The sequence below is a fragment of the Dermacentor variabilis genome, chromosome 5 (assembly GCF_050947875.1).
Source record: "Dermacentor variabilis isolate Ectoservices chromosome 5, ASM5094787v1, whole genome shotgun sequence".
Taxonomy (NCBI): domain Eukaryota; kingdom Metazoa; phylum Arthropoda; class Arachnida; order Ixodida; family Ixodidae; genus Dermacentor; species Dermacentor variabilis.
The window spans coordinates 100,913,120-100,925,704 of NC_134572.1; positions in this window are offsets into that span (position 1 = coordinate 100,913,120).

The window sequence follows — 12,585 nt, forward strand, 5'->3', positions numbered from 1 at the left end:
TAGAATTTTATTCGACCTGGCTGAGTAAATATTTTCCTGGGCTATAGGCTTACCGATTTTTCATTTTTCCGAGAAAAATATTTCGCGCTTATTCGTGTATTTAGCGCCTAAATCTGTCTCGGCGCGTGCGCGGGGCGCGATATATGCGGCAAAGAAGCGCTTTCCTAGAACTTTATTCGACCTGCCTGAGCCAATATTTGCCTGGGCTATAGGTTACCGATTTTTCATTTTTCCGAGAAAAATATTCCGCGCTTATTCGTGTATTTAGCGCCTAAACCTGCGTCGGCGAGGGGGCGGGGCGTGATATATGCGGCAAAGAAGCGCTTTCCTAGAACTTTATTCGACCTGCCTGAGTAAATATTTTCCTGGGCTATAGGCTTACCGATTTCTCATTTTTCCGAGAAAAATATTCCGCGCTTATTCGTGTATTTAGCACCTAAATCTGTGTCGGCGAGTGCGCGGGGTGTGATATATGCGGCAAAGAAGCGCTTTCCTAGAACTTTGTTCGACCTGGCTGAGTAAATATTTTCCTGGGCTATAGGCTTACCGATTTTTCATTTTTCCGAGAAAAATATTTCGCGCTTATTCGTGTATTTAGCGCCTAAATCTGTCTCGGCGCGTGCGCGGGGCGCGATATATGCGGCAAAGAAGCGCTTTCCTAGAACTTTATTCGACCTGGCTGAGTAAATATTTTCCTGGGCTATAGGCTTACCGATTTTTCATTTTTCCGAGAAAAATATTCGGCGCTTATTCGTGTATTTAGCTCCTAAATCTGTGTCGGCGCGAGCGCGGGGCGCGATATATGCGGCAAAGAAGCGCTTTCCTAGAACCTTATTCGACCTGGCTGAGTAAATATTTTCCTGGGCTATAGGCTTACCGATTTTTCATTTTTCCGAGAAAAATATTCCGCGCTTATTCGTGTATTTAGCGCCCAAATCTGTGTCGGCGCGAGCGCGGGGCGCGATATATGCGGCAAAGAAGCGCTTTCCTAGAACTTTATTCGACCTGGCTGAGTAAATATTTTCCTGGGCTATAGGCTTACCGATTTTTCATTTTTCCGAGAAAAATATTCCGCGCTTATTCGTGTATTTAGCGCCCAAATCTGTGTCGGCGCGTGCGCGGGGCGCGATATATGTGCAAAGAAGCGCTTTCCTAGAACTTTATTCGACCTCGCTGAGTAAATATTTTCCTGGGCTATAGGCTTACCGATTTTTCATTTTTCCGAGAAAAATATTCCGCGCTTATTCGTGTATTTTGCGCCTAAATCTGTCTCGGCGCGTGCGCGGGGCGCGATATATGCGGCAAAGAAGCGCTTTCCTAGAACTTTATTCGACCTGGCTGAGTAAATATTTTCCTTGGCTATAGGCTTACCGATTTTTCATTTTTCCGAGAAAAATATTCCGCGCTTATTCGTGTATTTAGCGCCTAAACCTGCGTCGGCGCGTGCGCGGGGCGCGATATATGCGGCAAAGAAGCGCTTTCCTAGAACCTTATTCGACCTGGCTGAGTAAATATTTCCCTGGGCTATAGGCTTACCGATTTTTCATTTTTCCGAGAAAAATATTCTGCGCTTATTCGTGTATTTAGCGCCTAAATCTGTGTCGGCGAGTGCGCGGGGTGTTATCTATGCGGCAAAGCAGCGCTTTGCTAGAATTTTATTCGACCTGGCTGAGTAAATATTTTCCTGGGCTATAGGCTTACCGATTTTTCATTTTTCCGAGAAAAATATTTCGCGCTTATTCGTGTATTTAGCGCCTAAATCTGTCTCGGCGCGTGCGCGGGGCGCGATATATGCGGCAAAGAAGCGCTTTCCTAGAACTTTATTCGACCTGCCTGAGTCAATATTTGCCTGGGCTATCGGCTTACCGATTTTTCATTTTTCCGAGAAAAATATTCCGCGCTTATTCGTGTATTTAGCGCCTAAACCTGCGTCGGCGAGGGGGCGGGGCGTGATATATGCGGCAAAGAAGCGCTTTCCTAGAACTTTATTCGACCTGGCTGAGTAAATATTTTCCTGGGCTATAGGCTTACCGATTTCTCATTTTTCCGAGAAAAATATTCCGCGCTTATTCGTGTATTTAGCACCTAAATCTGTGTCGGCGAGTGCGCGGGGTGTGATATATGCGGCAAAGAAGCGCTTTCCTAGAACTTTGTTCGACCTGGCTGAGTAAATATTTTCCTGGGCTATTATAGGCTTACCGATTTTTCATTTTTCCGAGAAAAATATTTCGCGCTTATTCGTGTATTTAGCGCCTAAATCTGTCTCGGCGCGTGCGCGGGGCGCGATATATGCGGCAAAGAAGCGCTTTCCTAGAAATTTATTCGACCTGCCTGAGTCAATATTTGCCTGGGCTATAGGCTTACCGATTTTTCATTTTTCCGAGAAAAATATTCTGCGCTTATTCGTGTATTTAGCGCCTAAATCTGTGTCGGCGAGTGCGCGGGGTGTGATAAATGCGGCAAAGCAGCGCTTTGCTAGAACTTTATTCGAACTGGCTGAGTCAATATTTGCCTGGGCTATATAGGCTTACCGATTTTTCATTTTTCCGAGAAAAATATTCCGCGCTTATTCGTGTATTTAGCGCCTAAACCTGCGTCGGCGAGGGGGCGGGGCGTGATATATGCGGCAAAGAAGCGCTTTCCTAGAACTTTATTCGACCTGGCTGAGTAAATATTTTCCTGGGCTATAGGCTTACCGATTTCTCATTTTTCCGAGAAAAATATTCCGCGCTTATTCGTGTATTTAGCACCTAAATCTGTGTCGGCGAGTGCGTGGGGTGTGATATATGCGGCAAAGAAGCGCTTTCCTAGAACTTTATTCGACCTGGCTGAGTAAATATTTTCCTGGGCTATAGACTTACCGATTTTTCATTTTTCCGAGAAAAATATTCTGCGCTTATTCGTGTATTTAGCGCCTAAACCTGCGTCGGCGAGTGCGCGGGGTGTGATATATGCGGCAAAGAAGCGCTTTCCTAGAACTTTATTCGACCTGGCTGAGTCAATATTTTCCTGGGCTATAGGCTTACCGATTTTTCATTTTTCCGAGAAAAATATCCGGAGCTTATTCGTGTATTTAGCGCCTAAATCTGTGTCGGCGCGTGCGCGGGGCGCGATATATGCGGCAAAGAAGCGCTTTCCTAGAACTTTATTCGACCTGGCTCAGTCAATATTTGCCTGGGCTATAGGCTTACCGATTTTTCATTTTTCCGAGAAAACTATTCCGCGCTTATTCGTGTATTTAGCGCCTAAACCTGCGTCGGCGAGGGGGCGGGGCGTGATATATGCGGCAAAGCAGCGCTTTCCTAGAACTTTATTCGACATGGCTGAGTAAATATTTTCCTAGGCTATAGGCTTAACGATTTTTCATTTTTCCGAGAAAAATATTCTGCGCTTATTCGTGTATTTAGCGCCTAAATCTGTGTCGGCGAGTGCGCGGGGTGTGATATATGCGGCAAAGCAGCGCTTTGCTAGAACTTTATTCGACCTGGCTGAGTAAATATTTTCCTGGGCTATAAGGCTTACCGATTTTTCATTTTTCCGAGAAAAATATTCGGAGCTTATTCGTGTATTTAGCGCCTAAATCTGTGTCGGCGCGTGCGCGGGGCGCGATATAAGCGGCAAAGAAGCGCTTTCCTAGAACTTTATTCGACCTGGCTGAGTAAATATTTGGCTGGGCTATAGGCTTACCGATTTTTCATTTTTCCGAGAAAAATATTCTGAGCTTATTCGTGTATTTAGCGCCTAAATCTGTGTCGGCGAGTGCGCGGGGTGTGATATATGCGGCAAAGCAGCGCTTTGCTAGAACTTTATTCGACCTGGCTAAGTATATATTTTCCTGGGCTATAGGCTTACCGATTTTTCATTTTTCCGAGAAAAATATTCTGCGCTTATTCGTGTATTTAGCGCCTAAATCTGTGTCGGCGAGTGCGCGGGGTGTGATATATGCGGCAAAGCAGCGCTTTGCTAGAACTTTATTCGACCTGGCTGAGTCAATATTTGCCTGGGCTATAGGCTTACCGATTTTTCATTTTTCCGAGAAAAATATTCTGCGCTTATTCGTGTATTTAGCGCCTAAATCTGTGTCGGCGCGTGCGCAGGGCGCGATATATGCGGCAAAGAAGCGCTTTGCTAGAACTTTATTCGACCTGGCTGAGTAAATATTTTCCTGGGCTATAGGCTTACCGATTTTTCATTTTTCCGAGAAAAATATTCCGCGCTTATTCGTGTATTTAGCGCCTAAATCTGTGTCGGCGAGTGCGCGGGGTGTGATATATGCCGCAAAGCAGCGCTTTGCTAGAACTTTATTCGACCTGGCTGAGTAAATATTTTCCTGGGCTATAGGCTTAACGATTTTTCATTTTTCCGAGAAAAATATTCTGCGCTTATTCGTGTATTTAGCGCTTAAACCTGCGTCGGCGCGTGCGCGGGGCGCGATATATGCGGCAAAGTAGCGCTTTCCTAGAACTTTATTCGACCTGGCTGAGTCAATATTTGCCTGGGCTATAGGCTTACCGATTTTTCATTTTTCCGAGAAAAATATTCCGCGCTTATTCGTGTATTTAGCGCCTAAACCTGCGTCGGCGAGGGGGCTGGGCGTGATATATGCGGCAAAGCAGCGCTTTCCTAGAACTTTATTCGACATGGCTGAGTAAATATTTTCCTGAGCTATAGGCTTAACGATTTTTCATTTTTCCGAGAAAAATACTCCGCGCTTATTCGTGTATTTAGCGCTTAAACCTGCGTCGGCGAGGGGGCGGGGCGTGATATATGCGGCAAAGCAGCGCTTTCCTAGAACTTTATTCGACATGGCTGAGTCAATATTTGCCTGGGCTATAGGGTTACCGATTTTTCATTTTTCCGAGAAAAATATTCCGCGCTTATTGGTGTATTTAGCGCCTAAACCTGCGTCGGCGAGGGGGCGGGGCGTGATATATGCGGCAAAGCAGCGCTTTCCTAGAACTTTATTCGACATGGCTGAGTAAATATTTTCCTGGGCTATAGGCTTAATGATTTTTCATTTTTCCGAGAAAAATATTCTGCGCTTATCGTGTATTTAGCGCCTAAATCTGTGTCGGCGCGTGCGCGGGGCGCGATATATGCGGCAAAGCAGCGCTTTGCTAGAACTTTATTCGACCTGGCTTAGTAAATATTTTCCTGGGCTATAGGCTTACCGATTTTTCATTTTTCCGAGAAAAAAATTCTGCGCTTATTCGTGTATTTAGCGTCTCAATCTGTGTCGGCGAGTGCGCGGGGTGTGATATGTGCGGCTAAGCAGCGCTTTGCTGGAACTTTATTCGACCTGGCTGAGTAAATATTTTCCTGGGCTTTAGGCTTACCGATTTTTCATTTTTCCGAGAAAAATATTCTGCGCTTATTCGTGTATTTAGCGCCTAAATCTGTGTCGGCGAGTGCGCGGGGTGTGATTTATGCGGCAAAGCAGCGCTTTGCTAGAATATTATTTGACCTGGCTGAGTAAATATTTTCCTGGGCTATAGGCTTACCGATTTTTCATTTTTCCGAGAAAAATATTCTGCGCTTATTCGTGTATTTAGCGCCTAAATCTGCGTCGGCGCGTGCGCGGGGCGCGATATATGCGGCAAAGTAGCGCTTTCGTAGAACTTTATTCGACCTGGCTGAGTCAATATTTGCCTGGGCTATAGGCTTACCGATTTTTCATTTTTCCGAGAAAAATATTCCGCGCTTATTCGTGTATTTAGCGCCTAAACCTGCATCGGAGAGGGGGCTGGGCGTGATATATGCGGCAAAGCAGCGCTTTCCTAGAACTTTATTCGACATGGCTGAGTAAATATTTTCCTGGGCTATAGGCTTCACGATTTTTCATTTTTCCGCGAAAAATATTCCGCGCTTATTCGTGTATTTAGCGCTTAAACCTGCGTCGGCGAGGGGGCGGGGCGTGATATATGCGGCAAAGCAGCGCTTTCCTAGAACTTTATTCGACATGACTGAGTCAATATTTGCCTGGGCTATAGGCTTACCGATTTTTCATTTTTCCGAGAAAAATATTCTGCGCTTATTCGGGTATTTAGCGCCTAAATCTGTGTCGGCGAGTGCGCGGGGCGTGATATATGCGGCAAAGCAGCGCTTTCCTAGAACTTTATTCGACCTGGCTGAGTAAATATTTTCCTGGGCTTAGGCTTACCGATTTTTCATTTTTCCGAGAAAAATATTCTGCGCTTATTCGTGTATTTAGCGCCTAAATCTGTGTCGGCGAGTGCGCGGGGTGTGATAAATGCGGCAAAGCAGCGCTTTGCAAGAACTTTATTCGACCTGGCTTAGTAAATATTTTCCTGGGCTATAGGCTTACCGATTTTTCATTTTTCCGAGAAAAATATTCTGCGCTTATTCGTGTATTTAGCGTCTAAATCTGTGTCGGCGAGTGCGCGGGGTGTGATATGTGCGGCTAAGCAGCGCTTTGCTAGAACTTTATTCGACCTGGCTGAGTAAATATTTTCCTGGGCTATAGGCTTACCGATTTTTTATTTTTCCGAGAAAAATATTCTGCGCTTATTCGTGTATTTAGCGCCTAAATCTGTGTCCGCGAGTGCGCGGGGCGTGATATATGCGGCAAAGCAGCGCTTTCCTAGAATTTTATTCGACCTGGCTTAGTAACTATTTTCCTGGGCTATAGGCTTACCGATTTTTCATTTTTCCGAGAAAAATATTCTGCGCTTATTCGTGTATTTAGCGCCTAAATCTGTGTCAGCGAGTGCGCGGGGTGTGATTTATGCGGCAAAGCAGCGCTTTGCTAGAATTTTATTCGACCTGGCTGAGTAAATATTTTCCTGGGCTATAGGCTTACCGATTTTTCATTTTTCCGAGAAAAATATTCTGCGCTTATTCGGGTATTTAGCGCCTAAATCTGTGTCGGCGAGTGCGCGGGGCGTGACATATGCGGCAAAGCAGCGCTTTCCTAGAACTTTATTCGACCTGGCTGAGGAAATATTTTCCTGTTCTATAGGCTAGCCGATTTTTCATTTTTCCGAGAAAAATATTCTGCGCTTATTCGTGTATTTAGCGCCTAAATCTGTGTCGGTGAGTGCGCGGGGTGTGATATATGCGGCAAAACAGCGCTTTGCTAGAACTTTATTCGACCTGGCTGAGTATATATTTTCCTGGGCTATAGGCTTACCGATTTTTCATTTTTCCGAGAAAAATATTCTGCGCTTATTCGTGTATTTAGCGCCTAAATCTGTGTCGGCGCGTGCGCGGGGCGCGATATATGCGGCAAAGCAGCGCTTTGCTAGAACTTTATTCGACCTGGCTTAGTAAATATTTTCCTGGGCTATAGGCTTACCGATTTTTCATTTTTCCGAGAAAAAAATTCTGCGCTTATTCGTGTATTTAGCGTCTCAATCTGTGTCGGCGAGTGCGCGGGGTGTGATATGTGCGGCTAAGCAGCGCGTTGCTGGAACTTTATTCGACCTGGCTGAGTAAATATTTTCCTGGGCTTTAGGCTTACCAATTTTTCATTTTTCCGAGAAAAATATTCTGCGCTTATTCGTGTATTTAGCGCCTAAATCTGTGTCGGCGAGTGCGCGGGGTGTGATTTATGCGGCAAAGCAGCGCTTTGCTAGAATATTATTTGACCTGGCTGAGTAAATATTTTCCTGGGCTATAGGCTTACCGATTTTTCATTTTTCCGAGAAAAATATTCTGCGCTCATTCGTGTATTTAGCGCCTAAATCTGCGTCGGCGCGTGCGCGGGGCGCGATATATGCGGCAAAGTAGCACTTTCCTAGAACTTTATTCGACCTGGCTGAGTCAATATTTGCCTGGGCTATAGGCTTACCGATTTTTCATTTTTCCGAGAAAAATATTCCGCGCTTATTCGTGTATTTAGCGCCTAAACCTACATCGGAGAGGGGGCTGGGCGTGATATATGCGGCAAAGCAGCGCTTTCCTAGAACTTTATTCGACATGGCTGAGTAAATATTTTCCTGGGTTATAGGCTTCACGATTTTTCATTTTTCCGCGAAAAATATTCCGCGCTTATTCGTGTATTTAGCGCTTAAACCTGCGTCGGCGAGGGGGCGGGGCGTGATATATGCGGCAAAGCAGCGCTTTCCTAGAACTTTATTCGACATGGCTGAGTCAATATTTGCCTGGGCTATAGGCTTACCGATTTTTCATTTTTCCGAGAAAAATATTCTGCGCTTATTCGGGTATTTAGCGCCTAAATCTGTGTCGGCGAGTGCGCGGGGCGTGATATATGCGGCAAAGCAGCGCTTTCCCAGAACTTTATTCGACCTGGCTGAGTAAATATTTTCCTGGGCTTAGGCTTACCGATTTTTCATTTTTCCGAGAAAAATATTCTGCGCTTATTCGTGTATTTAGCGCCTAAATCTGTGTCGGCGCGTGCGCGGGGCGCGATATAAGCGGCAAAGAAGCGCTTTCCTAGAACTTTATTCGACCTGGCTGAGTAAATATTTGGCTGGGCTATAGGCTTACCGATTTTTCATTTTTCCGAGAAAAATATTCTGAGCTTATTCGTGTATTTAGCGCCTAAATCTGTGTCGGCGAGTGCGCGGGGTGTGATATATGCGGCAAAGCAGCGCTTTGCTAGAACTTTATTCGACCTGGCTAAGTATATATTTTCCTGGGCTATAGGCTTACCGATTTTTCATTTTTCCGAGAAAAATATTCTGCGCTTATTCGTGTATTTAGCGCCTAAATCTGTGTCGGCGAGTGCGCGGGGTGTGATATATGCGGCAAAGCAGCGCTTTGCTAGAACTTTATTCGACCTGGCTGAGTCAATATTTGCCTGGGCTATAGGCTTACCGATTTTTCATTTTTCCGAGAAAAATATTCTGCGCTTATTCGTGTATTTAGCGCCTAAATCTGTGTCGGCGCGTGCGCAGGGCGCGATATATGCGGCAAAGAAGCGCTTTGCTAGAACTTTATTCGACCTGGCTGAGTAAATATTTTCCTGGGCTATAGGCTTACCGATTTTTCATTTTTCCGAGAAAAATATTCCGCGCTTATTCGTGTATTTAGCGCCTAAATCTGTGTCGGCGAGTGCGCGGGGTGTGATATATGCCGCAAAGCAGCGCTTTGCTAGAACTTTATTCGACCTGGCTGAGTAAATATTTTCCTGGGCTATAGGCTTAACGATTTTTCATTTTTCCGAGAAAAATATTCTGCGCTTATTCGTGTATTTAGCGCTTAAACCTGCGTCGGCGCGTGCGCGGGGCGCGATATATGCGGCAAAGTAGCGCTTTCCTAGAACTTTATTCGACCTGGCTGAGTCAATATTTGCCTGGGCTATAGGCTTACCGATTTTTCATTTTTCCGAGAAAAATAGTCTGCGCTTATCGTGTATTTAGCGCCTAAATCTGTGTCGGCGCGTGCGCGGGGCGCGATATATGCGGCAAAGCAGCGCTTTGCTAGAACTTTATTCGACCTGGCTTAGTAAATATTTTCCTGGGCTATAGGCTTACCGATTTTTCATTTTTCCGAGAAAAAAATTCTGCGCTTATTCGTGTATTTAGCGTCTCAATCTGTGTCGGCGAGTGCGCGGGGTGTGATATGTGCGGCTAAGCAGCGCTTTGCTGGAACTTTATTCGACCTGGCTGAGTAAATATTTTCCTGGGCTTTAGGCTTACCGATTTTTCATTTTTCCGAGAAAAATATTCTGCGCTTATTCGTGTATTTAGCGCCTAAATCTGTGTCGGCGAGTGCGCGGGGTGTGATTTATGCGGCAAAGCAGCGCTTTGCTAGAATATTATTTGACCTGGCTGAGTAAATATTTTCCTGGGCTATAGGCTTACCGATTTTTCATTTTTCCGAGAAAAATATTCTGCGCTTATTCGTGTATTTAGCGCCTAAATCTGCGTCGGCGCGTGCGCGGGGCGCGATATATGCGGCAAAGTAGCGCTTTCCTAGAACTTTATTCGACCTGGCTGAGTCAATATTTGCCTGGGCTATAGGCTTACCGATTTTTCATTTTTCCGAGAAAAATATTCCGCGCTTATTCGTGTATTTAGCGCCTAAACCTGCATCGGAGAGGGGGCTGGGCGTGATATATGCGGCAAAGCAGCGCTTTCCTAGAACTTTATTCGACATGGCTGAGTAAATATTTTCCTGGGCTATAGGCTTCATGATTTTTCATTTTTCCGCGAAAAATATTCCGCGCTTATTCGTGTATTTAGCGCTTAAACCTGCGTCGGCGAGGGGGCGGGGCGTGATATATGCGGCAAAGCAGCGCTTTCCTAGAACTTTATTCGACATGGCTGAGTCAATATTTGCCTGGGCTATAGGCTTACCGATTTTTCATTTTTCCGAGAAAAATATTCTGCGCTTATTCGGGTATTTAGCGCCTAAATCTGTGTCGGCGAGTGCGCGGGGCGTGATATATGCGGCAAAGCAGCGCTTTCCCAGAACTTTATTCGACCTGGCTGAGTAAATATTTTCCTGGGCTTAGGCTTACCGATTTTTCATTTTTCCGAGAAAAATATTCTGCGCTTATTCGTATATTTAGCGCCTAAATCTGTGTCGGCGAGTGCGCGGGGTGTGATAAATGCGGCAAAGCAGCGCTTTGCAAGAACTTTATTCGACCTGGCTTAGTAAATATTTTCCTGGGCTATAGGCTTACCGATTTTTCATTTTTCCGAGAAAAATATTCTGCGCTTATTCGTGTATTTAGCGTCTAAATCTGTGTCGGCGAGTGCGCGGGGTGTGATATGTGCGGCTAAGCAGCGCTTTGCTAGAACTTTATTCGACCTGGCTGAGTAAATATTTTCCTGGGCTATAGGCTTACCGATTTTTTATTTTTCCGAGAAAAATATTCTGCGCTTATTCGTGTATTTAGCGCCTAAATCTGTGTCCGCGAGTGCGCGGGGCGTGATATATGCGGCAAAGCAGCGCTTTCCTAGAATTTTATTCGACCTGGCTTAGTAACTATTTTCCTGGGCTATAGGCTTACCGATTTTTCATTTTTCCGAGAAAAATATTCTGCGCTTATTCGTGTATTTAGCGCCTAAATCTGTGTCAGCGAGTGCGCGGGGTGTGATTTATGCGGCAAAGCAGCGCTTTGCTAGAATTTTATTCGACCTGGCTGAGTAAATATTTTCCTGGGCTATAGGCTTACCGATTTTTCATTTTTCCGAGAAAAATATTCTGCGCTTATTCGGGTATTTAGCGCCTAAATCTGTGTCGGCGAGTGCGCGGGGCGTGACATATGCGGCAAAGCAGCGCTTTCCTAGAACTTTATTCGACCTGGCTGAGGAAATATTTTCCTGTTCTATAGGCTAGCCGATTTTTCATTTTTCCGAGAAAAATATTCTGCGCTTATTCGTGTATTTAGCGCCTAAATCTGTGTCGGTGAGTGCGGGGGGTGTGATATATGCGGCAAAACAGCGCTTTGCTAGAACTTTATTCGACCTGGCTGAGTATATATTTTCCTGGGCTATAGGCTTACCGATTTTTCATTTTTCCGAGAAAAATATTCTGCGCTTATTCGTGTATTTAGCGCCTAAATCTGTGTCGGCGCGTGCGCGGGGCGCGATATATGCGGCAAAGCAGCGCTTTGCTAGAACTTTATTCGACCTGGCTTAGTAAATATTTTCCTGGGCTATAGGCTTACCGATTTTTCATTTTTCCGAGAAAAAAATTCTGCGCTTATTCGTGTATTTAGCGTCTCAATCTGTGTCGGCGAGTGCGCGGGGTGTGATATGTGCGGCTAAGCAGCGCGTTGCTGGAACATTATTCGACCTGGCTGAGTAAATATTTTCCTGGGCTTTAGGCTTACCAATTTTTCATTTTTCCGAGAAAAATATTCTGCGCTTATTCGTGTATTTAGCGCCTAAATCTGTGTCGGCGAGTGCGCGGGGTGTGATTTATGCGGCAAAGCAGCGCTTTGCTAGAATATTATTTGACCTGGCTGAGTTAATATTTTCCTGGGCTATAGGCTTACCGATTTTTCATTTTTCCGAGAAAAATATTCTGCGCTCATTCGTGTATTTAGCGCCTAAATCTGCGTCGGCGCGTGCGCGGGGCGCGATATATGCGGCAAAGTAGCGCTTTCCTAGAACTTTATTCGACCTGGCTGAGTCAATATTTGCCTGGGCTATAGGCTTACCGATTTTTCATTTTTCCGAGAAAAATATTCCGCGCTTATTCGTGTATTTAGCGCCTAAACCTACATCGGAGAGGGGGCTGGGCGTGATATATGCGGCAAAGCAGCGCTTTCCTAGAACTTTATTCGACATGGCTGAGTAAATATTTTCCTGGGTTATAGGCTTCACGATTTTTCATTTTTCCGCGAAAAATATTCCGCGCTTATTCGTGTATTTAGCGCTTAAACCTGCGTCGGCGAGGGGGCGGGGCGTGATATATGCGGCAAAGCAGCGCTTTCCTAGAACTTTATTCGACATGGCTGAGTCAATATTTGCCTGGGCTATAGGCTTACCGATTTTTCATTTTTCCGAGAAAAATATTCTGCGCTTATTCGGGTATTTAGCGCCTAAATCTGTGTCGGCGAGTGCGCGGGGCGTGATATATGCGGCAAAGCAGCGCTTTCCCAGAACTTTATTCGACCTGGCTGAGTAAATATTTTCCTGGGCTTAG